This window comes from Monodelphis domestica, chromosome 8 (genome assembly GCF_027887165.1).
Source record: "Monodelphis domestica isolate mMonDom1 chromosome 8, mMonDom1.pri, whole genome shotgun sequence".
Lineage (NCBI taxonomy): Eukaryota > Metazoa > Chordata > Mammalia > Didelphimorphia > Didelphidae > Monodelphis > Monodelphis domestica.
This window is the reverse complement of record NC_077234.1, coordinates 214,944,030-214,971,573: the sequence shown is the minus strand read 5'-3', so window position 1 is coordinate 214,971,573 and position 27,544 is coordinate 214,944,030. Positions and strand designations below refer to the sequence as shown.

Genomic DNA, 27,544 nt, shown 5'->3' with positions numbered 1-27,544 from the left:
CAGTTTTTTGGACAAATTTCTTAACTTTTAACCATGGATCCTGAGGAAGGAGAAATTGAAGAGGTTACAGCAGCAGCAGCATCTGGAGGTTTTGCAGGAAATTAGTGGGGAGGAGCCCAAGGTAGATGAGGTAATCAAGGCAAAGGAAATTAAGGAAATATTGAGGATCTAGGGAAAAATTAAAAAGTTTATTGAAAAGACATACCCAGAAAAAGTTGCAACAGGTCATGCATTGGAGCTGTATAACTACACTTGTTTCACACCTTATCAAAATGTTCTGAAAGGAAGGAAAAAAACAAATGTCCATGGAAAGGTTTTTCTTGGAATGAACTCTAAATGAAATTGAGGAAAGTATGGCAAAACAACCAAAAATCAATGAAGAAAATGATGATAATTAAGTAAGGTAAGAAATAGCAATTACCTTTATCAATAAAGTTACATATCACAAGTAATGTGAAAGGTCAATTTTGCTTTTAAATGTAGCATTACGTGTATAGAGAGTAAGTTATGTTAAGCAATAATAGCTCATGAAACTAAGACCTCCTCCACCAGCATCATTGTCTGATCTTGAAGGTAAATAACATTTCATGAGGAAGTTTATTTCTTTACATTCTTTCTTATTTCCTATAAATCTACTTATTTGTTATTTACACATTAACTTTTTGTATTTAAAGGCATATAAAACAAAAAATTCATGTGTTTTTTGGGGGCCTGAACAGATTAATTTGGTTTTCATTAATTTTAATGGGGAAATTCAATTTGACACATGAACAAATTGAGTGATGAGTTTGGCCATGGAATGACTTAAACTCATGTGTCAAGGCACCCCTGTAGACCTATATGGATTATATATTAACTTGGAAAATCACAACTTAATTTTATCTATGACCCAAATATGGGGAGCTAGGTAGCATAATAAATAGAGTACCAGGTTTAGTGTCAGGAAGCCTCATCTTCTTATGTTTAAATTTGGCCTCAGGTACTTACTCATTGGCCTCAGGTACTTACTCACAGTGTGTTCTTAGGCAAGTCACCTAACTCTGTTGCCTCAGTTTCATCATCTATAAAATGAGATGGAGAAGGAAATGGCAAACCACTCTAGTATATTTGATAAGAAAGCCCCCAAAATGGCTCAGGAAGTATATGAATGAAATGATTAATCAAAATTGTCCATATGTTCAAAAACATTTATAGCAACTCTTTTTGTGGTGACAAACTGGAAACTAAGGGAATGTTCACTAATTGAGGAATATCTGAAAATGTGATATATGAACAGTATGGAATACTATTGTATTTTAAGAAATGGTGAAGAATGTGGTTTTGATTATTTATAGGGAAAACCTAGAAAAAACCTGGGAAGACTTTTTTGGGATAATTCCAAGTGAAGTGAGCAGAAACAGGAGAAAAATTTACATAATAGTGTCAGTATTATAGAGATGATCAGATGATCAATACAATGATCCACCAGTTTCAAAGGACCTATAATGAAAAAAATACCACCTACCTCAGTCTCTGAGTACATATGGAAGAATATTTTTCAAATCTTTCTTTTCTTTTTCTTTTCTATTTTTTCTCATAAGATGGCCAATGCAAAAATTTATTTTTCATTACTCCATCTTTGTAATGTGTTTTCTATATCTAGCCTTCTTAATGACTAAGTATGGGGTAGAAGAGAATTTGAAATTAAAAATAAGATAAAACTGAAGTTAAAAAACATTTCTGTTTATACTATATTTTTTACTTCTTTTGTTAAGTTTGTGCTAAGTACATTTTAATCTAATTTTTGCAATATTTGGGGCTTTTTGTAGGGTTTTTGATGAGGTTTGTGGCTTGCAAGAATCGAGTTTGGCACCTCTGCTCTAGGTAAGTCTCTGAAACTATAAGTTGCTGAGAGGGTGCCAACTAGCATTGGTTAAAGATGTTTCCTCACTTGGGAGTTCCTCATACCAATAACATCACAGGTCCAGTTTCTATTCCTATACTTGAACTGTATTATTATAAAAATGGGAAGTCTTTGCTGTCTTTCAACTTTAAGAAACTACTCTGTATAATTAGTGGTGTGGCCAGAAATAACTACCTTCAACATGATCTGCCTTGAAACCTAAATTTCCACATACATATGGAGGAATTCAGTTGTTTGCACAGTGCCTTGGATAATATCAAACTTGAAAAGGTAAATCGTTGAAGAAATTCTTACCTGACTCCATTTTGTGATGAAATGAGGGCCTGTCTTCAATTAAGGAAAATGAAATCTCTGATTTTCATAACAGCCAGCTAGATTCTGTTGCTGGAATCAGAAATAACAACAGACATATGGTATGAGTTCAATGTAATTTATACAGCTCAGCTAATGCCCCCAAATCCTTATATGTTACATTTATGTTCAATATAGTTAATCCCTTGCAGTGAGTTCAGATAGAAAGAGAACAGTTCATATATATTTTCTTTTGGCTAAAAGCTCTCGGAGCTCAGTTTCTATTATCATTTTTCCAAAGCAATTTTGAAGATATACCCCAAAGCAGTTCTCATACATAGCCTTCTTAGTTAATATATGTGATTATATTTCCTCTTCTAGCAGCATGCTGGAATATTTTATTTGGGGATGAGTAGCTTTTTCCTGAAACCTAAAATAAATGTGTTCAGAGCAAGAAGAAACAGATTTTAAAAAACTGATGGTAGAGTATTCTGTTGGCTTTTTTTTTTGTGGCAGTTCAAATCATCTTTAGCTTTTGCCATTCATCTATGAAAAAACTAAAAATGTCCTAAATGAAGGTCATAGCTACTATGCCTTGAGAGTGAGGAGTCTTTAGACTGGAAAGCACATTAAGGGGTTTTCTGAGCAAATTCTCTTGTTTTAAGGCAAATTCTGTGCTCATGACATCTCACAACAAAAATCCTCCACTCATTTTACTTTAATATATTCAGAGGAGGGGATGTTTTTGTCTTAATTGAGAGTAAAATATAAGTTCCTTGAGGGCAGGTCTTTTTGTTTATTTTTGTATGCCTAGAATCTAACAGAATCTAGCACACAGTACAAGTTTAATAAATTATGTTTTAATTGAATTGGTAATATATACCAGCATCTTACAACTCTTATGAGGAATAATCTCTTGCACAGTTTCAAACCATTGCTTCCCTAGAGGAAGAAGGGAAAAAAGTTGTTTAGTGATTCTTTTCACTAAACAATTTCTCATTTTTTGTACTTTCCCTACTTATATCTTCTTATCACTCCTAATCTTCTTCAACTATTTTCAATCTTTGACACTATTGACCATCTCTTTCTTTTTAGAACTCTTCTCTTCTTTGGTCTTCATGATACAGAATGGTATTGGTTCTCTTATTCCCTTTGTAACCAAGCTGATTTTCTCTTTTTTTACTTTGCTGGTTTCTTTTTCTATTTAAATAGCCAAATGGTATATATTTTTAATGTCCTTGAGAATACCTTGGGTCTATATCCCTTTTCCTTGTAACCCAGCTTTAATTATCAACTCTATGCTGATGACTCCCATGTCTATTCCTCTAACCTTAATATCTTTCTAGAGGCTCTACCTATATGTTACCATCTGTCTATTAGTTATGAAACATATCACACCCAGTGTGTTTCCAATGTTTCCAGAATGATTATCATTTCCTCCTCTAACCAAAGCTCTTCCCCAACTTTCTTATTCGGGTAACAGCACCATCTTTCTCCCAGTAAGCCTGAAACCAAAGAGTCTTCTTTGAGCATTTATTCCTTTATCCTCGAGCTGAGTTCTGGGGTAATATTTTTATCTTCTATAACATTGAAACAAAGATTTAAATTTTAAAGATATACATCAGCCAACAAGAACAGACTCTATAAAGATAACTTTCCTTAATGTCTGGTGGTAACAACTTCATTATGAAACACCACCATAAATCCTTTTGTTTTTATAAAAAAAATCTCAGCTAGTTGATGGTTCTGTGTCACCATATTTGTTGACTTGATATGGACCTTATACATGGAGTATCTTTTGATTCTACTCTTGGATCTTAGTTATTGACTCTATCTGTAGGTAACCAAAGTCTGGTTATTTTTGATAATTCCAATTGTATATGCCTGTTGTGTTTCTTCTAAAACTAGTTCTAAAATTTTTAAAAGTTGTTTATTATGTGATATGGGAACACCTGTCAATTATTTTCCTCTTTAATAATAAGGGAGTATTAATCTTTTTTTTTTCAGCTGCCTTGGAGGAATGAGCTCTGTATTTCATGAAGATTTTACTAGTTTTTATTTGGATACATTTTAGATACTGTGTCATTCATTTTTACTGTGCTAAAAAAATACTTTAAAATCAGCATCATGTAGGTGTTAATTGCCTTAATGCCAAATGCAATTCATTCTCTTGATATATATGTCCTCAAATTTCACATTGACAGGCTTTTATTTGATGTAGCTTACCTTCAGAAGATCAAGGGATTTGTAATACTTTCATTCCTGCCTTTCAAAACGTATCTCTCTAAAATGAACTCTGCTTTGTCACTCAAACGCCATACACCCATATTGAACCCTGTAATAAAAGGAAGCCATAAAGAGTACATATACTTGTGCCTGGACTTGCCAGAGAACCAGTTCATGTTGAAATAGCAACTGTAAAACAGACATTGTAACGTTGCCTATATAATCGTTTCCACTACCATATGAGTAAGTTTGCTATATAGTAAGTGGTATACCCCAAAACAGGCAATGGCTGCGATGACCACCACTCCAAAAACAACTTGTTTGAACATCTTGCCTTTCTTCTTTAACTACCCTGCTTGAAGGATTATGGGGTTCAGTCAACTTGAGGTGCCAATTGTAATAATCTGTGTGGATCTGTGTAATAATCTGTGTGACACTATTTCTGGTTGCTGTGACTAGGTACTCTGGTTTGTGACTAGAGAGAGCTGCTAGTGTGAGGACACACCTGAGGGCTGCTTAGTTAAAATGGAGATAGATGTACTTTGAGAGACACTGAGAGAGATAGAGAGATGCTGTTATAGAGGAATGCTCTGGGGTTTGCCTATTGATCCCTATTTGAAGGCTAATGGATCAGTCTATTTCCTACCCTCTTCCTCCCTCACTCCCTCCCTTAACCATCCACTTCTTGAAGTCTTTTGGCTTCCTCCCTCCCTCCCCCCCAACCCCCCTGCAGTGGACTATAAAATACTCCTGTTTTCTTTCTCAGGTAAGGGGTTTATTGGGAAACAACAGGATGGGAAACTGAGGTAAGAGGGATGAGGTTTTCTCTAATCTATAATGAGGGATAGGAGGAATTTGGGAAATCAGTCCAATCACAGCTGCGACTCTAGGACAGTCAGAGAGATGGAGGACGACTGTTTAAAATCTTCTTTCTTCTTTCTTATGCCATTCATTAACCATTTTAACAATGAATAAACCAATGTGTTAAGTTGTCTCTAGATTCACTTAAGAACTCATTTGTTTTCTTTTCTTCCATAATACTGAGATTATGAATTGATATTCCTTTTTATGTAGAAGCAGGCTTATAAAGAAAATATGGATATATGTATTATATAGATCATATTTGGGCAATACAAATATAGTAAAAGTGATATTGAATTTGGAGGCAGAAGACCTGGGTTCAAATTCTACCTTTAGTACATAGTAGTTGATTTACCATGGACAAATCACTTAACCTCCTTGGGTCTTAGTTTCCACATTTGATAAATGCATATTTTGAACTAGACAGCTTTTGGGGCCTCTTCTCTAAATCTGTGATTCTTTCCAGATATTTTTTGGTTTAGTTTTTGGACCAGATCTACGATTTCATTGGTCTAAGGAGTAACCAGGGTGATGATTCTCTCTGCCAATGCAAAATGGGACTGTGTGCAGTCTTTTATCGCCCTTTGGGCATAGTTCCAAATTGCCCTCCAGAATGGTTGGATCAATTCACAACTCCACCAGCAATGCATTAATGTCCTGACTTTGCCACATCCCTTCCAGCATTCATTACTTTGCTTCAACTGAGGCATTTTTCACTCAGAAGCTGGCTCTCTGGATCTCTATCTATAATGCAAAGCAACTTTTTAAATTTCTCCCTCTCTAATAAATTCACACATGAACACTGTATATACACATATCCAATATATGGACAATAAGCATATCCATATGTATAAGTAGCCATACACACATACATATCTAGCTGTGCTTATACATATCAGTATCCCCATACAGATGTAGAGACAGACCCATCCCTGGGAACAATCAGAAAAGTCCCTTGTTCTATTTGACAGGTCTATTTCCTAAGGAACTGTGTCCTTCAGAGAGGACCAAGGCTCAGACCATTCCTAGTGATGCACACACTCCAGTGGCTTTCTAAAAAGGTCTGAATAGCCAGAAGTTTCTGGTTGTCTCCCTTGTTGCCATAATGGAAAGGTCGGTGTTAAAGATGATTAAATAACCAGGAAGAGCTAGAGAAAGGCAGGCAGGGAGAGCCACCTTCAGATCGGACCTATGGGGCCCGAAAGAAGGTGTTGGGGCCCAGGACCCACATTCAACCCCAAGAGTAGCCCACTCAAAGAGATCAGAGGATTCTCCCAATTAAATCCACTATATGCAGAGATATAAACATATATGTCTTTAAATATAACCCCCTACACATAAGGCATCTCTACAAAGACATAGATCAATAGTCACATATACACACAGATGCATGTATATTCAAACCTATAGTTGTGTTGTTTTACTAATTTCTCCTCAAGAGAACAGACTTCTTTTTCAATCCTTCTTCCTGTTACAAATGCCTGGGAAAGCCAAAGTGACAGATGAATAACATACTCAAGTGACAAGATCAGACATTAGGAAGTCAAGTCTCCTGCAGCTGAATTTATTTAAACTATTTAATACTATTTGTAAGAGAGAGGAGGGCATCTCCCTTAGTCATGTCTAGGCATCCTGATGGATGTTCCCCTTTCAGGGTGCAGAAGAGTGGACAAGATACTCTAACCTGAGGTGTTTCAAGGACAAGCCATTTGAGCGTACAACAGAGCAAAAGCTCTGCTGACTCACCAACCATGATTCAGATCCCTTTAGACTATTTTTGTGGTGCTTTGAGGGTCTCATCATGCTGAAAATAAACTTCTAAATGCTTTAGTTTGGGGTTGTCACGAAGAGTTCCCCCTTCTGCTTTTTAGGAGGTCTTAATGGAAAAAATAACCAGAGAGCTTTTTTTTTTTTCCTTTTGTGATAGTCTATGTGCCTATTGCATAACAAATTTTCCCCTCTATTTTGGTATCATGGCTCTCTTTGTTGCTTCTTGGCATTAGAAGAATCATAAAGCTGTAAGGGAGGGATTGGTCCAGATGACTGATCTTGTCATGTTTCTAATGTCATGACAAGATCACAATCATCTGGAGTCTTAGCCAGGACCAAGTAAGAATTTAGCTAAACTTGGGAGTTAAAGTGTCTTGTACCAAGGAACAGCAAATAGGGTCAATGCCACTGGACTGCAGAAAACATGGAAGGGAGTAAGATGTAAAAAGACAAGAGATATAGGAAGTGGTCAGGTTATGAAAGATTTTAATGGACAAAGAATTTTATATATCATTCTAAAAACACTAGAGAGCCACTAGAGTTTATTGAATGGGAAGTGATTTCCAACCTCCATTTTAGGAAAATCAATCTAACAATTGAAAGGTGAATGGGTTGGAGTGAGGAAAGATTTGTGGCAGGAAGAATATTGAAATAGTTCAGATGTGAGGTGATGGGGGCCTTTACCAATGGAGAATATATGAGAGATATTATGAAGATATGATTGACCACTCTTGATAAGTAATCAGATATAGGGGATGGGAGAGAGTTAGGAATAAAGAATGGCACCTATTTGGGAAGCCTGAGTGTCTGAGGATGGTGGCACCCACAACAGTAATCAGGAAGTTAGGTACAGGGAAGATTTTGAGGTAAAGAAAATTAGTTGTTTTTTAAATATGTCAACTTTTCTATGTCTCTGGGACATTCAGATTGAGGCATACAATGGGCTGTTGGAAATTAGATACTGCAGATTTAGGGAGTTTAGAACTGGACAAGGAGATTTCTAAGTCATAAGCATAGATATAATCATTAATCTATGGGAGCTTACAGTATCAGTAAATGTAATAGTATGAAGGGAGAAGAGAAGAGGCACCAGAAAGAGTCAGAGGGAGCATTTGACTTGGGAGTGTATATCATTAATGAAGATTCAGTAAAGGATATATAGAAGGAATTATCATAAAAATGTAAAAGAATAAGGAAAGTGTCATGAAAATCTAGAGAGAAAAGAATGTCTGGAGGAAAGAAAATCTAGAGGAAAAGAGTATCAAGGAGAAAAGAGTATTTGAAGTGTCAAAGGCTAACAAGAGGTAGAAAAGGATGAGAACTGGTAATAGACCATCCGATTTGACCATTCAGAGATGCTTAGTAACCCTGGAATAACTGTTTCACTGTGCCACCTGCCCCAAAAGAAATGGAAGCACCCATTATAGACAATATCTATATTCTAAGCAGGCTAGTCACAAAAGGGAAGAGAAATAAAGAATAATAACCAGCAGGTATGGATGGATCAAGTGAGAATTAGTAGTGAAGCAAACAGTAGATGGGGAGATATTGAAGAAAATGAAAGAGTGGGGATGATAAATGAGGCAATCTACTGGAGAAGCTAGAATGGAATGGGACCACTTGTGTATATAGAGGGGTTTCCTTGACAAGGAGAAGGGCTGCTTTCTTTTCTGTTTTAAGAAGATCAGTTCTTAGATCTTACTGCCTAGGAAATGTATTTACTCATCTAGCTAGGAGGATAACATAGTCCAGAAACTACATGTCTCCATGTGGCATGTCCTTTTCCAAAGCCATCATTAGTAGCTCTTGGGTAGAGGACAACACTCTTCCCTTCCCCCAAAATTCTACACTTCAGATCTTTCTTGAAGAAAGGTAGGAGGGAAAACATAATGGCCAGTTCTTTTAAAGCACAGATTCTCAAAACAGAAAATGAAAGCCCTACAGATTTATAAATTATGATCCTCTTTCAACTACTGGTGGGTATGTAGAAGAATCAGTATTTTGTGCAAATCTGAATGGGCTGGTATCTCCATCCAATTCAAATTGTTGGTCCCCTAGCATTTCAGTCCCATAACATCATTTGGGAACTCGCAATATGATATATATATATATATATATATATATATAGATAGATAGATAGATAGATAGATAGATAGATAGATAGATAGATAGATAGATAGACAGATATGTCACCTGCCTTTCTTGCAATGGTCTTTCCTCTAAAATTCTCTGATATTAGAGTATAGACCAAACTATTCCTGGGGGTAGTCCGCAACAGTGAAACCCATCCTTTATTAGGTATTTGGAACACATTCATAACCTCTAAAGGAAGGTAAATTCAAAAGTCCCACATAAAAGCTCACATGCTAGTAAGCTTATCAAATTGACCAGGAAATTACCCAAGGCAGCACACTTTCTTTGGGATTATTTTAATTGTTAGGAAATGTTTCATTTTACTAAGTTAAAACCTGATGTTCTGCAAACTTTGCTCAGTTCTCTTTATTCTATCTTCTGAGGCAAACAAAATAAAACACAGTTGCTTTTCTTCATGACAGATCTTCACATTCTTGAAGACAATTATAATTTTTTTCTCTTTTCCAATCCAATCAGTTCCTTCAACTGATTCATATACAGCTTCCTCTCCACTTCTCTTCCATTCTAGTCATCCTCTTTTAGATATTATCCAGTTTGTCTATATTCTTGTCAGAATCTTTCTTCCACTTTCATATAATTGGGCTTTAAGTCCAGAGCTTACCAACAGAAAATATGGATAATTATTGGATAATACCCCTATTCTTGCAGTAAGTATTTTGTTAAAAATCTAGGCACAATTTATACCATTAAAATCACAATTTATACTATTGAATCATGTTGCTTCCTAACTTGGTAACCAGAGCAGTTATAGCCTTTTAGCTTTAGAGTCCATTGCTCCTAAGACAACCATTTAAGAGAAACAGGATCTACTGACATGAAGTTTGCGCTTGCCTGAATTCTTTGTTCAACATGTAGATACTACAACTAAAGATAAAAAAGTTCAATGTATTCAGTAAAAAAGAATAATTTGAAAATTCATTGATAAATTTGATAATATTAACTTCTATATTTCTTTTAGGATCATACCTCCCCCCCTTGGAAGAGAGCAAATGGACTGAATTCTGTTCTAGACTTGCCTATGGATTTTTAAAAAAATATGACCACAAAACAGTCTCTTTAATCTTCTACTTCATTAACTTCCTTTATGAGATGAAAAGACTAATATTTGTCCCAAAAATGTCTCAAAGATTTTAGGAACAATTCTTGCTATGTTTTGTGGGGAATTGATTCTGTCAAATTCTCCCTTTATTTTCTCTAAGCATTATTACTATGTATCCATAGTCAAATTCAAGAATGGGACTGAGGATATTTACAGGCAACTTCTGATAACAGAAGCTAAGTAAAATACATAGATGACCTGTACACATATCTCCCTGCAAATTTCATTTTAGCCAACATTTTCAATTACCTTTCCACTAATTTATTTTTATTAGACTTGCTAATGAATAGAAAAATTAAAATACTTATATTTTGCTTCCTGTATATTTCTTTTCCGGTCCTTAAGATACATATATAAACACAAAAAATGTGCAATAAATTATCCCATGGGAAACCCTGGTTCAAGATCAGGAAGTCTCCTGAGAGACTCAATAACATAAAGCAGCTAGCTTTTTAAATTAAAGAAAACAACTCAAACAGTCATCTATTTGATATGTTGTAATGAAGACCCTTTTTGGGAGGGAGAAAGGGAGAATGGAGATTAATATTTGAACCAAATGGCCTTTGAAGTTCCTTCAACTCTAAAATCCCATGATTCTATGAGCATAAGAACTTTCTATTGGGAATATATCAGAATTTGGTCTTCCATGAATCATATCCCTTAAAAAATTTCTTGCCTTTCTTTTATTATCTTGGAATTCTCATGAGTATTTTTCTGATTTTATGTTAAAAATCTTGATTATGTATATACCCCTAAGGTAATGGGTTTATGAATAGTAAAAAAAAAAGAATTTGACAATTTTACAAAGAAATTAATTCCTCCTTTGATTTCTTGAATTTTTTTTTAAATAGTTGGATATTTACTGAGTACAGAGGAACTTACCTTCATGCTCTGAAAGCTAAGTCCCTTTATTTATTTATTTTTTGAATTAATTTATGTAGTCAATTTAGAACATTATTCCTTGGTTACAAGAATCATATTATTTCCCTCCTTCCACTCCCCCAATCTTCCCACAGCTGATGTGCAATTTCATTGGGTATTACATATGTCCTTGATCAAAACCTATTTCTATGTTGTTGGTGTTTGCATAAGGATTTTCATTTAGAGTCTACATCCCCAGCCATATCCCCTTGACCCATGTATTCAAGCAGTTGTTTTTCTTCTGTTTCTCCTCCCACAGTTTTTCCACTGAATGTGGATAATGTTTTTTTCTCTTAGATCCCTCCAAGTTAGTCAGGATCACTGCATTGCCACTAATGGAGAAGTCTATTACATTTGATTGTACCAGAGTGGGTCAATCTATGTATACAATGTTCTCCTGGTTCTGCTCCTTTCACTTTTTTTTCCAATTCCTGGAGGTCATTCCAGTTCCAATGGAATTCCTCCACTTTATTATTCCTTTGAGCACAAGAGTATTCCATCACCAACAGATACCGTAATCTGTTCAGCCATTCCCCAATCAAAGGGCATCCCCCCATTTTCCAATTTTTTACCACCACAAAGAGTAAAGCTATGAATATTTTTGAACATGTCTTTTTCCTTTATTATCTCTTTTGGGTACAAACCCAGCAATGCTATGGCTGGATCAAAACCACAGCCTTTTAGAACCTTTTGGGCATAGTTCTAAATTGCCCTCCAGAATGGTTGGATCAATTCACAACTCCACCAGCAATGCATTAAGATCCCTACTTTGCCACATCCCCTCCAGCATTCATTACTTTCCATTGTAGTCATGTTAGCCAATCTGTTAGGTGTGAGGTGTTACCTCAGAGTTGTTTTGATTTGCATTTCTTTGATTATGAGGGATTTAGAACACTTTTTCATGTGCTTATTAATAGTTTTGATTTCATTAATTGAAAATTGCCTATTCATGTCCCTTGCCCATTTATAATTATATTATTATATATATTATTATATATATTATATATTATATTATATATTATTACATATATTATATATTATATTAGATATTATTATATATATTATATATTATATATATTATATTATATATTATTATATTAACTGGAGAATGGCTTTATTTTTTAGCTCTTTATATATTTGGGTAATTAGACCTTTGTCAGAGGTTTTTGTTATGAAGATTGTTTCCCAATTTGTTTCTTCCCTTCTAATTTTGGATGCATTAGCTTTGTTTGTACAAAAACTTTTTAATTTGATGTAATGAAAATTGTTCATTTTACATTTTATGATTTTTTCTAGCTCTTGCTTGGTTTTAAAGTCTTTTCTTTTCCAAAGATCTGACATGTATACTATTCTGTGTTCACCTAATTTGCTTATAGTTTCCTTCTTTATATTCAGGTATTCACCCATTCTGAGTTTATCTTGGTGTAGGGTGTGAGATGTTGATCCAAACCTATTCTCTCCCATACTTTCTTCCAATTTTCCCAGCATTTTTATCAAAAACTGGGTTTTGTTCTCAAAAGCTTGGATCTTTGGGTTTGTCATAGACTGTCTTGCTGAGGTCACTTACCCTAAGTCTGTTCCAATGATTCTCCTTTCTGTTTCTTAGTCATTACCAAATTGTTTTAATGACCACTACTTTATACTATAGTTTTAGATCTGGTACTTCAAGGCCACCTTCCTTCGCATTTTTTTTTTCATTATTTCCCTGCATATCCTTGATCTCTTGTTCTTCCAAATGAACTTTGTTATGGTTTTTCTAATTCAGTAAAAAAGTTTTTTTGTAGTTCAATGGGTATGGCACTAAATAATTAAATTAATTTGGGTAGGATGGTCATCTTTATTATGTTAGCTCATCCTACCCATGAGCAGTCGATGTTTTTCCAATTGTTTATATCTAGTTTTAATTGTGTGGAGAGTGTTTTGTAGTTATGTTCATATAGTTCCTGTGTTTGTCTCAGCATATATATTCCTAAATATTTTATATTGTCTGGGGTGATTTTAAATGGAATTTCTCTTTCTAATTCTTGCTGCTGAGATGGGTTGGAGATATATAGAAATGCTGATGACTTATGTGGGTTTATTTTGTATCCTGCAACTTTGCTAAAGTTGTTGATTATTTCCACTAGCTTTTAGGTTGATTCTCGAGGATTGTTTAAGTAGACCATCATATCATCTGCAAAGAGTGATAGCTTGGTCTCCTCATTGCCTATTTTAATACCTTCAATTTCTTTTTCTTCTCTAATCGCTACAGCTAGTGTTTCTAGAACAATGTTAAATAATAGAGGTTATAATGGACATCCTTGTTTCACTCCTGATCTTATTGGGAAGGTTTCTAGTTTTTCCCCATTGGAGATGATGTTTGCTGATGGTTTTAGATATATACTGTTTATTGTTTTTAGGAAAGGCCCTTCTATTCCTATGTTTTCTAGTGTTTTCAGTAGGAATGAATGTTGTATATTGTCACAGGCTTTTTCTGCATCAATTGAGAAAATCATGTGACTTTTGTCAGTTTGCTGGTTAATATGGTCAATTATGTGGATGGTTTTCCTAATATTGAACCATCCTTGCATTCCTGGTATGAATCCTTCCTGGTCATAGTTAATAACCCTCATGATCACTTGCTGGAGTCTTTTTACTAGTATCCTATTTAAGATTTTTGCTTCTATATTTATTAATGAGATTTGTCTATAGTTTTTCTTCTCAGTTTTTGACCTGCCTGGCTTTGGAATCAGTACCATATTTGTGTCATGAAAGGAATTTGGTAGAACTCCTTCTTTGCTTATTCTGTCAAATAGTTTGTATAATATTGGGATTAGTTGTTCTTTGAATATTTGATAGAATTCATTTATGAATCCATCTGGACCTAGGGACTTTTTATTAGGGAGTTCTTTGATGGCTTGTTCAATTTCTTTTTCTGTTATGGGGTTGTTTAGGTAGTCTATTTCTTCCTCTGTTAGTCTAGGCAATTTATATTTTTGTAAATATTCGTCCTTATCACCTAGATTGCCATATTTATTTCCCTATAATTGGGTTTAATAATTTTTAATGATTGCCTTAATTTCCCCTTCATTGGAGGTGAGGTCTCCCTTTTCATCTTGGAAACTGTCAATTTGGTTTTCTTCTTTCCTTTTTTTAAATTAGATTGACCAATACTTTGTCTATTCTATTTATTTTTTCAAAGTACCACCTTCTAGTCTTATTTATTAAATCAATAGTTCTTTGACTTTCAATTTTTTAAATTTCTCCTTTGATTTTTAGGATCTCTAATTTAGTCTTCATCTGAGGATTTTTAATTTGTTCTCTTTCTAGTTTTTTACTTTGCATGCCCAATTCATTGACTTCTGCCCTCTCTAGTTTGTTAATATATGAACTCAACGATATAAATTTCCCCCTGAGTACTGCTTTGGCTTCATCCCATATATTTTGAAAGGATGTATCATCATTGTTATTTTCTTCAATGAAGCTATTAATTGTTTCTATGATTTGTTCGTTAACCGATTTTGGAGAATCGTATTGTTTAATTTCCAATTAATTTTTGATTTGCCTTTCCATGTACCCTTACTAATTATTATTTTCATTGTATTGTGATCTGAGAAGGTTACATTTATTATTTCTGCTCTTTTTCACTTGTTTGAAATGCTTTTATGCCCTATTACATGGTCAGTCTTTGTGAATGTACCATGTGCTGCTGAAAAGAAGGTGTATTCCTTTTTGTCCCTATTTATTTTTCTCCACATATTTACTAACTCTAATTTTTCTAAGATTTCATTCGCTTCTCTTACCTCTTTCTTATTAATTTTTTTGATTTGATTTATCTAGTTAAGATAGAGGAAGGATCAGGTCTCCCACTAGTATAGATTTTCTATGTATTTCATTCTTAAGCTCCTCTAGTTTTTCTTTTAGAAATTTGGATGCTATGCCATTTGGTGCATACACATTGAATACTGATATTTCCTCATTGTCTATTCTGACTTTTATCAGAATTGTAATTACCTTCTCTATCTATTTTAACTAGATCTATTTTTACTTTGGCTTTGTCAGATATCATGATTGCAACTCCTGCCTTCTTTTTATCAGTTGATACCCAATAGGTTTGGCTCCATCCTCTTACTTTTACCCTATGGGTATCTACCTTCCACATGTGTGCTTTTGTAGACAGCATATGGTAGGGTTTTGGATTCTAATCCACTCTGTTTCTCCTCTGTCTGCTTCCCCACTGCCTGTGTTGGACACTCTGAGCCTGGTACAGATTTGCCCACAAGATACTCCCTCCAGACTAGTGCTTTTGCCTGTCCAGAGATTCTAGCTGCTTTTGGGAGGCGTAGCACTCTAGGTGGGGGAGTGATCCCAGCACCTTATTTCTTCTTTCCCCTTAAACCAGAGTGTTCTCGAATTCTGGCTTTTGGGGGCATACCTTTTAAGTTGAGTCCAGCAGGAGGGTTCCTTGGCTCTGTCTTGTTGTTAGGTTTGATTTTCAGTCCCCTAGAAGCATTTAGTTTTCAATCCATAAGGAAAGGTTTTCAGAGGTCTGAACGTTTGCTGCCTCTATGCCACCATCTTGACTTTGCCTCCTAAGTCCCTTTAATGTACCCTAAAATTACATAGTTTATTATTATTATTATGCTGACCAATGATGCTGCTGACTCATATTGAGCTTATGGTACACTAAAACTCTCAGATCTTTTCCCCCAAATCTGGACAATTTTGACCTCTTCCATGTTATACTTTTGAGGTTAATTTTTTTTACTTGTGTATGACTTTATATTTATCCCTATTTAATTTCATTGTTCTAGATTCAGCACAAAGCCATAAGTTGTCAATAGTCTTTTGGATACAGTCCATGACAGTCACTCCATTCCAGCTTTTTGTTATTAGTAAATTTGATGATGATGCCATCTATACAATCATTCAAATATTTGATTAAAATGTTAACAAGATTGAAAAAATTTCCTTTTTCTCGTTTTACTTTTTGAACAAAACTACTGAGGAAATATGCTTTGCAAGACTTGATCTATATAACAAATACTGGTTTTCTTACCATCTCAATTGGTAGAGGAGGAGCTAGAGGGAAGGAAAGAATTTGGAATTGAAATTAAAAATAAAATAAAAAAATAATAAAAGGCAAAAGTTTTAAATAATACATGTTCCTTGGGTATTCCACTGGAGATGTGAAATTGTTCATATTACTTTAGTTATCCAACCAGTTTTGAATCCATCTGAATGAATTGTTTAATTCATAACTTTCTGTTTTCTATAACAACAATAAACTTTATCAAATGTTTTGATAAAATCTAGCTAAACTATATCCATATTTCCTTTATTCTTTATTAGTCCTATCATAAGAAAAAAGTGAGCTTACTCTGGTTATACATGTTTTTGAAGTATTTTTATGCTTTCCAGTCATGTCTTTAATGATTCTTTCAAGAATTTCCCCAGGACTCAGTACCTGTAGCTTATAGATTGTGTTCTTGCCTTTTTTTGGGGGGGGTCAAATTCTGTTTTTCATGATCTTTCACATATCATTTACAGGAGTCATGTCTGCAAATTCTTTCTGGATCCAAACACGTATATCATCTTGGCCATTGAACTTGACATCTCAAAGAAATACCTAGGATCTTTCTTAGTGCCTCTTTATTTCTGTTGGGTGCTAGCATCCTGTTAGCAATTTTTGCTCTGTCCTGACCTGTATGATCATTGTTCTCAGAAAGAGAAACCTGAAACAAAATAAGAATAGAGCAGCTCTGCTTTTCTCTGTCAGCAATCTTTATTCAATTCACCCCAAGGAAAGTTTCTGTCCCTTCTTCAATAATCCTTTGACTCCCAATATTGCTTTAAAAACAACTAACCTTTTTATGCCCTCCTCCAATTGTTTTTATTGCCTTCTTTCACCAACTTTAGAATTCTACATACTATTTTTAGAGACGTATGCCAAGTTCATATATAGTTATCTGACCTTGCTTCTATCTTTTGGAATGTTTTTTTAAACCCTTACCTTCCATTTAGGAATCAATACTGCGTATTGGTTCCAAGGCAGAAGAGCAGTAAGGGCTAGGTAATGGGGTTTAAGTGACTTGCCCAGGGTCACACAGCTGGGAAGTGTTTGAGGCCAGATTTGAACCCAGGACCTCCCCTCCCTGGGCCTGGCTCTTAGTCCATTGAGCCACCCACTTCCTACAACATTCATTTTCAAAGGACCAGAATTTAAGAACATTTAAAGGGACCAGATGCATCAATTAGTGTTCTCTGTCTCTGTCTCTGTCCCTGTCTCTGTCCCTCTGTCTCTGTCTCTCTCTGTCTCTCTGTCTCTCTCTCTGTCTCTCTCTCTCTCTCTCTCTCTCTCTCTCACACACACACACACACACACACACTCCTCAATTTTGGTGGGATAATGTTCCACCAAAAAAATGGAGTCACTTAAAAAATATGAATGTTGATATTTGAATCCAGGGGAAATAGGGAGTTAGGTTTCCACAACCACCAAAATCTATAATCTTTCACTAGAGATTGATAAAAACACATTTTCAGCATTCAATTCTTTATTATAAAACATTTAACAATAATATACACCTTCCCTAACAGTAATCATGAAATAACCCATAAAATGTAGTAGAGTCAACTCCAGATGACATGGGGAGGCATAAGGCCAGAGATATCAGAAGAAGGCAAAAGGGAAAAAAGGGAAAAAACCAACCTAACATCTCTGTTCTCCATTTTGGTTCCTTGGTTGTAACTGTACTCAGATGAAAAGCATATACTTGGGTCTGTAGTTCCATCCTGCATGGGGTAGAACACTGGAGAGAGGGTAGGGCTGACTGTCATCTCATTTACCCACAAAATTAGATACTTTTCTATTTTTATAATTCCCTTGCTGTGCACTTAAATTTTTGGAAAATTTCTGTAGAGGATTCTTGAACATTTACTAACACTTTCCTTCTTTTTGTGCAGATACAATGCTCTTTGCATTCCCTCTTCTTCTGTGTTTAGCCAAAAATGTGCACAGTTATCAATGTGTAAGTGAAAATGAGGTTAACAATAAAATTGTTTGATTCCTTGCAGTCTCAGAAGGTAAACCCACCCATGTGGAGGTCTTACTGTATGTGTATGTACACAGATATATAGCTATACCAATAGATACACACACACACACACATAAAATCTATAGGGCAAAGAAAATTGAGATAGGATAATATTACAAGAACTTTTCTGCATTTATTGACTTTCCTAGTCGTTCTAGTGTTAAAATCAAACTTTGTTGGTGAGTTCCTTAGTGTAATCCTATTGATCTCTTCTGACAAATCCCATTTTGTCTCCTCACTGGAATTGTTTCCATTTATGTCTTTAGAATTACATTTCTGAGGATCTTCCATTCCTCCTGGACTGATTTCCTCTGAACATTTTATTCCTTAGGATACTATATATGCTCTCTCTGAAATGTGGAAACAATTTTTGGAAAATTTAGTTAGGTTGGACACAAATTATCACAAAGTCCAGAGTGAAATGGACACTTTCCCCCAAGGCTGCCATCATTTTTACCCCCAACTACCAGTTTCTCTTTGTTAGCGAGAATCTGTGCTAGAATAGATTTCTTCACATTATTTCCTCCTCCTTGGAAGGATAAGATTATCTCTGGGGCAAGATAAGAAATTATTAGCTATGCTGCTCTTAGCAAAAAGGGAACTTCAGCACATGTCTGGATAATTGAAATCCCCCATCACTACTATGCTTCTGTGCCAGACTTATGATCTCCCCTCCTGCAAAACTGCTCATCTGTTTCTGTGCAGGTAGTTTGTAGTATACTTCAAAGACAAAAATCACTTATATCTCCCCCTTCTTTGACTTTCACCCCAATACACTCTATTATGCTTCTTCACTTTGGTTTCTGGATTTCCTCAAATGAGTATATTTTCTTAATTTACCACTCTTTTCCACCCTGTTTTACTTTTTTTTTTCTTTTGAATAGATTCACATATACCCATCTAGAGTCATAGAACAACCCTAAACTTCACTGTACCAAAACTCAGTGATACTTATGAAGTTATATATGCCCTATTACATATTTTGGGGGGATAAAATGGATCCTTTGAAAATCTAGAAAAACCTATGAACCCCCTCTCAGAAAAATAATATTTTAAAATACATTAAATAAGGTATATAGGACAAAAAAAGGAAACGAATGATTCTGAAATATCAACATGCTAAAAACAAACAAACCACAATTTCGTGGATCCAAGGACTCCTGCAATAGAACTTACAATTCTTGTTTGTTGCCCAAACTCTGTGGATTTATGCATAGATATATTTGGGGGGTGGGGTTACTATTAGCTTTAGCTTTTCCCCCCGGACTTTGTTTTTTGTGAATTTGTGGGTATATCTGCCACTTATCTTCTTTCTTCTTTGTGGCTACTTTCTATAGTCTCTAATTTGGGGGATGTGTCTAAGCAATTTTATGTTGGTTAGTCTTAGGTTGCTCAGTGGATACAGTGGTGGACCTGAAGTCACGAAGACCTGATAACAAATACATTTTAAGAGGAAGTTAATTTCAATTTCCTCACCTGGAGATCATAGTAGTATCTACACCACAAGGTTATTGTCAGGATCAAAGGAAATAATACCATAAAGCACTTAGTAGAGTGCCTGGAATATATTGTTATTGAATGATTTAAGTCCTGTCTTCATGACCCAGTACTGGAGTGGTTTGCCATTTCCTTCTCCAGCACATTTCAAAGATGAGAAACTGAGGCAAACAGAATTAAGTGACTTGCTTAGGATCATAAATATAGCAAGCATCTGAGGTCAGATTTTAACTCATGAAGATGAGTCTTAATGTTTCCAATCTCAGGACTGAGCCATCTAGTAGACACTTCACAAAAGCGTGTTCCTTCTCTCACCTTCACTTTTTCATTCTTTGAAATTTGAATAAATTGTAAAGAGAATCATTTTCATGGCACCGATGCCTTTTTAAGTACCTTCTGACTACAGTGGTATTGAAGAGTTTTATTTGAGTGTGAATTCTCTTCCATTACTATAATAGAATTTAGATAGAAAAGACTAATAAATAATTTTTTAACAACAAAAAGATATGGCACCGATTGTTTTGGGCATTGTCATGATCCCAATTAAGAATCTATTTAATCTTTTAAAAGAATTAGAATGGCCAGCTTGGCTATTTTGTTTTGTGTGTATAGAGGTGGCTTTATTTGACACATGAAGGATAAAGACTGTAAGAATTTATAAAGCCGATGCCTACTGAGAGATGTGCTCAGCACACTGTCCTGTGGTGTCAGATTGTTTTCCAATGATTCAACATTTAAAAAAAAATCTGAATTGCTATTTCAAGCCTTTAATCTGTGTTTAATGGGGATTATACAAATTGATGTGAAAATCCCTACTCAGAAGAGACTAGCTAATGCTACACAAATGAGGAAGCTATCCCTGGCACTGGAGGATTTTCACATAGATTTTGATTAGCCTTCAAAACTAAATTTTCTGAAAATAAACATAGCTTTTTCAGGGCCTTGGCGATCAAACCTTTTCATTTTACCAAGAAAACTGAAACTCAAGAGTTTCAAGTGACTTGTTGAAGGACAATCAAACAGAGGCTGAACAGGTCTTCTAACTTCTAGGACAAAGAAGTTTCAGGTTATAAGCCAGCATAGCTCATAGGTGTGTAATTGGAAATCCGTTACCCTAAAAACTACATTTTCCAGGAGCCCACTGACTTCCTGTCCTTATGTGCTGATGTAGACAATGGGATATATTGGATGGGGCTCCTGGTCTTGGGTCTCTTTGCTTCCTGGGTTTTGACTGAGGTGGTAAGTGGGCTTTTTGAACAGATAGATTAGCCACAGGCATGTGGTTTTATTTTGTTACCTTTTTATTCCTTTATTTCTAATGATCATTAATAAATCTCTTAAAATATATTTTAATTATTTGAGATTAATTTTAATTTTTACATAGGTATTTTTGACTCTTGTAAGTTTGAGGTCTGGATATGACACTTAAAATTTCTCAGCTCCAGGTAATTCTCAAAAACTATATATAATTTGCAAAAAAGTTGCCTTTTTTCATTCATTGATAGATAGGATTTCCTTACCAAAAGAGATTTAATATTGAGGTGTTTTGACAATGCTCAGTCTCTGGCTGAGGTTTTAGAGCTCAGAAAGACTTACAAACCCCTTGATTACTTCCCAGAGCACATAAGAAACTTCTAAAAATGGTAACTCATCTAAGGTAATGCATCATCATCAGTCAGAGTGTTAGGGATTAGCGGGAGGGGGCAACAAATGGTTGGACAGTCCTACTCATCTCTCCATCCTTCTGTGACACCTGTAAATTCTGAAAAGACCAATGACTTCACGTGTGGAAGGACTTTCTTTTATGTAGCAATGTCATTTGCTGTTTGCATTTGGAAACTGATTTGTGCTGACATGCTATGACTTTGATCTCATTTTCCTAAATATGTAATTCCAAGGAAATAGAAATGGCCTATTTAACATAATATTTTAAAAATAGTTTATACACATATCCCATAATCTTTAATGCACATGTAATTATTTTAGTTATTCTTAAACTTTTAAAATTTAGAACTCCACTGAGACTTTTATGATACCCTACATTGTGTTTAAAGTTTGCTAAGTATATATGTGACTTATTGTATTTCATCCTTATAAGACTCAGAAAAAGGAACAGTGACTTACTAGGAAATTGCAAGGAACAGTCCCATAGCTAGCAGTCTGAGGTAGAATTCCAGCCCAAGTTTTCCTGACTGTGGCTCCATCATTATACCCACTATGAGCTGAGTCCCTAGTATAGAACTACTCTTGGCTTCATTACTTCTATGTGTATGATATAAAAGTGAGAACAAAAAATTATGTTGGCATTGTTTACTGTCATCAAGGATAATGGGAACAAATTTGTGGAAAAATGTGGCAATGAGAACAAATATGTGGTAGCTAAAGTAGCACAGTAGATAGATCACCAGCTCTGGAGTCAGGAAGACTCATTTCCAGGCATTCAAATCTGGACCTTGGACAAGTCACTTAACCCATTTGACACCTGTTTACTGTATCACCAAAGTTAATGGGAATAAGTATGTGCCTCAGTTTCCTCATCTGTAAAATGAGCTGGAGAAGAAAGTGGCAAACCACTCCAGTATCTTTGCCAAAAAAAGTCTAAAACAAATGGTGTCACAGAGAGATGGACATGACTGAACAACAAATATAGAAAAATAATACTTTGCCATGCATGAAATATAAATTAAAAAGTCATGTAAAACCCTTTCCTTGCCTCCATCTCCTTCAGACAGAACATGGAGAGAGTCCACTAATAAGGGAGGAGGGTTTCTCTAATAATAAGGAGAAGGTTCCTCTAAAATGAAATCAGTAAAAATTGGAAAGACATAAGGTGAGATAACGATCTTGGTACCAGGACTGGTTTGAGTTCTATAGGGTAGCAAACAACACGAAACCTTATAAGAACCCAGACTGGTACTTGGCATAAGATCTGACACATCATTCACAAAGAAAAACCTCATTCAAATCAGGAAAATCCCTAAGCCCATAATGACTAGCCCTGGCTGGGAAAAAAAAAAAAAAACTGAGACAAGTCCATGAACCCAAGTGAATGTAGATGAAAAACACCCAAGATTCTATTGAAGCATCTTACACAAACAAAAATTATAGCATGAAACCTAAATAGAATAATGCCTAAGACAGACAGTATAAATTTTGGTTAGTTAGATGAGGGAGGATTAGTGTAGCCTGTGAAACACAGGAGAAGTGGTTCCTTGTGGAACCTGGGAGTTTATTTGGGAGGATTTAGAATCCCTTAGAATTATTAAACCTATATATACAAATTTCAATCTCAAGCCTAGACTAAACTATCATTAACCTCTACAATCAACCACATAGGAATAGAATAATCACCTTACAATCATACATTATGAAAGTTACCTACTTTCATTACATAAAAAAAAAAAATCTCACTTGCACACGAGGATGGCATAAACATCCTGTATAAAGTTTCACTCACATGCATCAACATATTCACTCTTATATGCATGCACGCATTAATCTTCCACACATGCATGATCCTGTTGTTCTGGATACCTGAGATCATCTTTCAAGGTGAGACGACAGGCAAGTATGTATCCTGTAAAGGAGAAGGCACCCTGGACCTGTGACAAACTTCAAGCAACACCAAAGGATGGAAGACACATGGACAACTAGAAAGAACTTTGAATCAAAGACATTATGGGAAATGAACTTCAGGAAAATGGGTCATGTAAGATTAATCACCAATCATATTAACTTTACATATAGGGAAGTACATTCACATGCACATTGGAATAAATATGCATCCACCACAACATATATAGAACATAAACAAATTTCACATTGACATTAGGGGCTGTACCGTAAATAAGGGCAGCCCATGAATTGTATATCTGTAAATAGATCTCTACTACCTAAATATATATATATATATATAATATATGTATATATGTATTTAAATAACATGTGACATATGTAAATGTATAAATATAGCAGACATGTGTATATATATATATATGTATATATATCACAAAATAATGATCTATTCCTGTAATTTAAATAGAAAAGAGAGTTAAAATACTAACCGTTAATTGACAGGGACAGAATTGTTTAGGGTGGAAAAGGGAATATTGTAACTAGAGAGGTAACATAGGGACAGAATAAATCAGATTTTATTGAATATAAGTTAATATATATATGTGTATATATATATATATACCTATAAATGTTATGAATTGTTACATTAGAATTAGCATTATATAAGGCCTAGGATAGTTCAATTTTACTTAAGATTTAAATTTTATATTGATTGCAATAGGAATGTTTTTTTTTATTAAGAAATTGTTATATTGTAAAAATTTTGTTGGCACATGATCCTAACTCCCTTCCCACAAGTCAGTCTTAGCATAAGATAGGAATTTAGATTAGCAAATAGACAGATTAGGATAAGATTTATTATTTTGGGAGGGGGGAGCTTAGATGGTAACAATAAGTAGCATAGATAGATTAGAATAGACATAGAAGATAAGTAACTAGAGTGGGCCAGGGTGACACCACTTGAACATCAGGAAATGGAGGATTTGTGATAGAGGCTGGCACTAGAGAAAAAGTACCAGACTGAAGGGTATGTGAAATTGATCACCTCGATGGGGTAGGGGCCCTAGGAGTGGAATCCTGAGGAGAGAAGACTCTGGCTGGGAGAACAGTGAGGGTCTCTCCGTCTTGAGACATCTAAGAGAAAAGGTGGATAAAGACTTTATCCTGAGGGTTACCCATTTTTCCTAGTGGTAACTGGAAATCCTTCCCCCCAACACTTCCCAACTGAAGGGACTTTCTGAAGAGAAACCTGAGCAGACTTTACCTTAACTCCTGTTGCCCAGGGGTGAGTCAACCTGACTTTCTCTCAGAGGGCTCAGGATGTCAAGGCCTGAGTTCCCCCCAAACTTGAGGAGGGAGGAAAATGGTTTAGATAGAGACATGGACTCCCTTTCCCACTTTCCTTTTCCCATTCTTCCCTGCCCATTATTCCTTTTGTATTATCTGATTGAGTTAACATTAAAGTTATCTGTTCCCCAAGCTGAGTGTGAGTGAAACAGATCAAGGGGAGACCTTTTTGGGTCTCGAGTAGTGGAGGGGGGACAAGAGGGACAAGAGTGAATTGGGGAGAGAAGCTTTAGCTAAGGAGGGAAGGCAGAAGGGGGAAAATCTTCAAACCCTCTCTCCTCTGAGCCAACCCATTATATTTGCTGTCACCCCTGTACCCCACTTTTGAGGATGGGGGGTTTCTCCTCTCTTTCCCTCTCTTCATACCAAAAGCTCAGACCTCCCTCTTGGGGTACATCCCCTTTCTCTGTTGATTTTCTAAAAAACACTATGTAAAATTTGTCAGAATGTAAGAGGTAGAATTTCATCATTCATTTTTGATATTTTTGGTGTTCAGGAAGTATAATTTATTTTTTTCCTTCTTTCCATGTATAGAAATTGCAATGAGCACAGCTTTGATAGCACTGATTGCTGTCATCTTAGGGATACCTAGATGCTAAGTTTGACTGGCAAAATGATGTCATTTTCAAAAGAGATGAAATATGCTAGATTTAATGAGTCAATCACTAAGTAAATGTTTATTGGAAAATTCTCCATTCTAATTCCCCAGATGCTCCAAAATCTAGGATTTACCTCCTCCATTCCCTTCTTTTTTTGGGGGCAAATGCTATCCTTTCATTTCTTACACAAATGCTTAAGATGAAAGAAATGTTTTTAGTGTTCTGCAACAGTGTAGGAAATATCCCCACAAAAGCTGCCATGATCTTCTCCAGATGCCTTTTTGGCATTTCTGCCAACAGCTTTAATTATGTCAATCAATAAATCCTCCAAGTTCTTTTCCTGGACAGCAGGGGAAAGTGAGTAAATGGAGTCATATAGAAATGAAGCATTTCAAAAAGAAGAGCTTCTGATTTTAGGGAATAGAAAACTCAGGCTTATGAGTATATATGAAGCAATGTCAATAATTCCTCCTATGGTAGACTATCTCCCCAAAGGTCTTTTCTTCTGTAATATTTATTGGGAAAGGAAATGGAGGATTGGAAAAATGGGGGATAATTGGAGGTTTGTAGCAAGGTATGGAGGAGTTGAGGGGAGAGAGGGAATATTGCTTGGTGAAGCAAAGGAGGGAGAGATGCCCCCTGATGAGAGGAAGCAGCAGGGGTCCGATAGGGACTGTTTGTCCTGGAATGACTGAACTGAAGTTCAGCTCCCTCTATGACCAGAAAAGATCTTATCTGACTTATCTGACTTATCTTATCTCACTTATCTGACTGTGAATTCAAATAATTTAAAGTTTAATAACCAGTTGGGATTGGAGCTTTTTCCTTAGCGTCAGAGTTGAGGCCAGGCCCCGAGGCTGGTGGAGAGTTCTCCCACTCCCGTATACTCTATATCAGTCCTGCTTTGTCTAATTCTGAATCTTAGCAGTAGACAGAAAGCAAACAAGAATAGTCCTGACCTTCAGAAGTAATTGGGTCCAAATCTTCGGGCTGAACCAAGAAGAGGCCCACCACACCAGACTGGGCTGAACAAGCTCCTCTCTCCTCCAACACCAGGAAGGAAGTCCAGCCCCGGCAGGAAGGAAGTGCTAGTCCCAAGACCCAACTGCCACTCCCACTTGCCCCTTCTCCCACTAACTGTCATTCTTGTTCCCTTTCCACACTTCAGCAACACTTAGTGGTAGGGAGGTGATCTTGAGTTCTCAAATGTTATGGCCCAATCTTTGACAAATTTTACCAAACTGGAGATCTTTGAGTATAATCCTGGCAACAGACAAAAACTGCCCTAAAGTTCAGCTGGGCTAAGTTCAGAAAGGTCCATTATCAATAAATTTTATACTTGGGTATGAATTAAAAAAATATCATTCTTTCCAAATTTATAAAAATGTATTTTCCCTGTAAGGCAGCTAGGTAGTGAAGTGGATAGAGTGTTGGGCCTGGACTTTCAAAGACCCAAGTTCCAATCTAACATCAGGCTCTTTCTACTGTAAACCTTAAAATTTCTTAGACTTATAAATGTTGGAAATTTCACCATTGGGAAATTTCATAATTGAAAAATTTCCTACTGATAGTCTATTGGAATGTGAACCCCCTTGGCATGGGAGGGTCCTTCTCCTCCCTACTTAAGATTACTTTAGGACAGAAACCTTTTGCTGAATAATGGAAAGGGCTTTGACCTATGCTTAAACATAGAACAGGAAGTTCCTTGAGTCATGATTGATTTTAGAATTGATACAATAGAGATACTTGGAATGACAGAACCAGGTCTTGGAACTTACAATCTCCACCCTACTCCGTCCTAACAGGATTTAGGAAGGGCTACAGCATAGATCAAAATTTAATTATTTGAGAATATGACCTTCAACAGACATGTGCAAAGGGGCAGACCTCTGGGTGGTCCTGGGTTAAGCTAGAGCCATCATTGGCACAGGGAAGACATGGACAGTGATTGGTAGATGTGAGAACTGAGGGGAGGGAACTGAGATGGTTTCCTTAAAGATGGAGGGGTCTGAGGACTGAGGGGTGGTTGGAGAGGTTTTGCTCTGAGAGGTTGTGCTCTGAGAAGCTTGCTCTGAAGGAGGCTGGAGGTAGAAGCCCCTGAAACTGTTTCTCCATTTTGGTCATGTGAGTGATAGGGACTGATCTCTTTTCTTTGCCTCAGCTATCTAAGGGCTTGGGCCTTTTGGCCCAGCCTAAACAGAGGGGGTATTTAAGCTCTATTCCC

General features: G+C 35.8%; 1 long non-coding RNA gene across 1 annotated transcript in view; it reads right to left on the bottom strand.

The window, feature by feature from the left end:
- LOC103092409 (uncharacterized) overlaps positions 1–27,544 on the bottom strand; it is a 255,441-nt gene that overhangs the window by 27,795 nt on the left and 200,102 nt on the right. The window contains exons 2-3 of the long non-coding RNA XR_008913997.1: positions 4,421–4,529; positions 2,198–2,287 (exon numbers count right to left, since the gene is read on the bottom strand). This is a non-coding gene — a long non-coding RNA (uncharacterized LOC103092409). The remainder of the gene's footprint in view (positions 1–2,197; positions 2,288–4,420; positions 4,530–27,544) is intronic.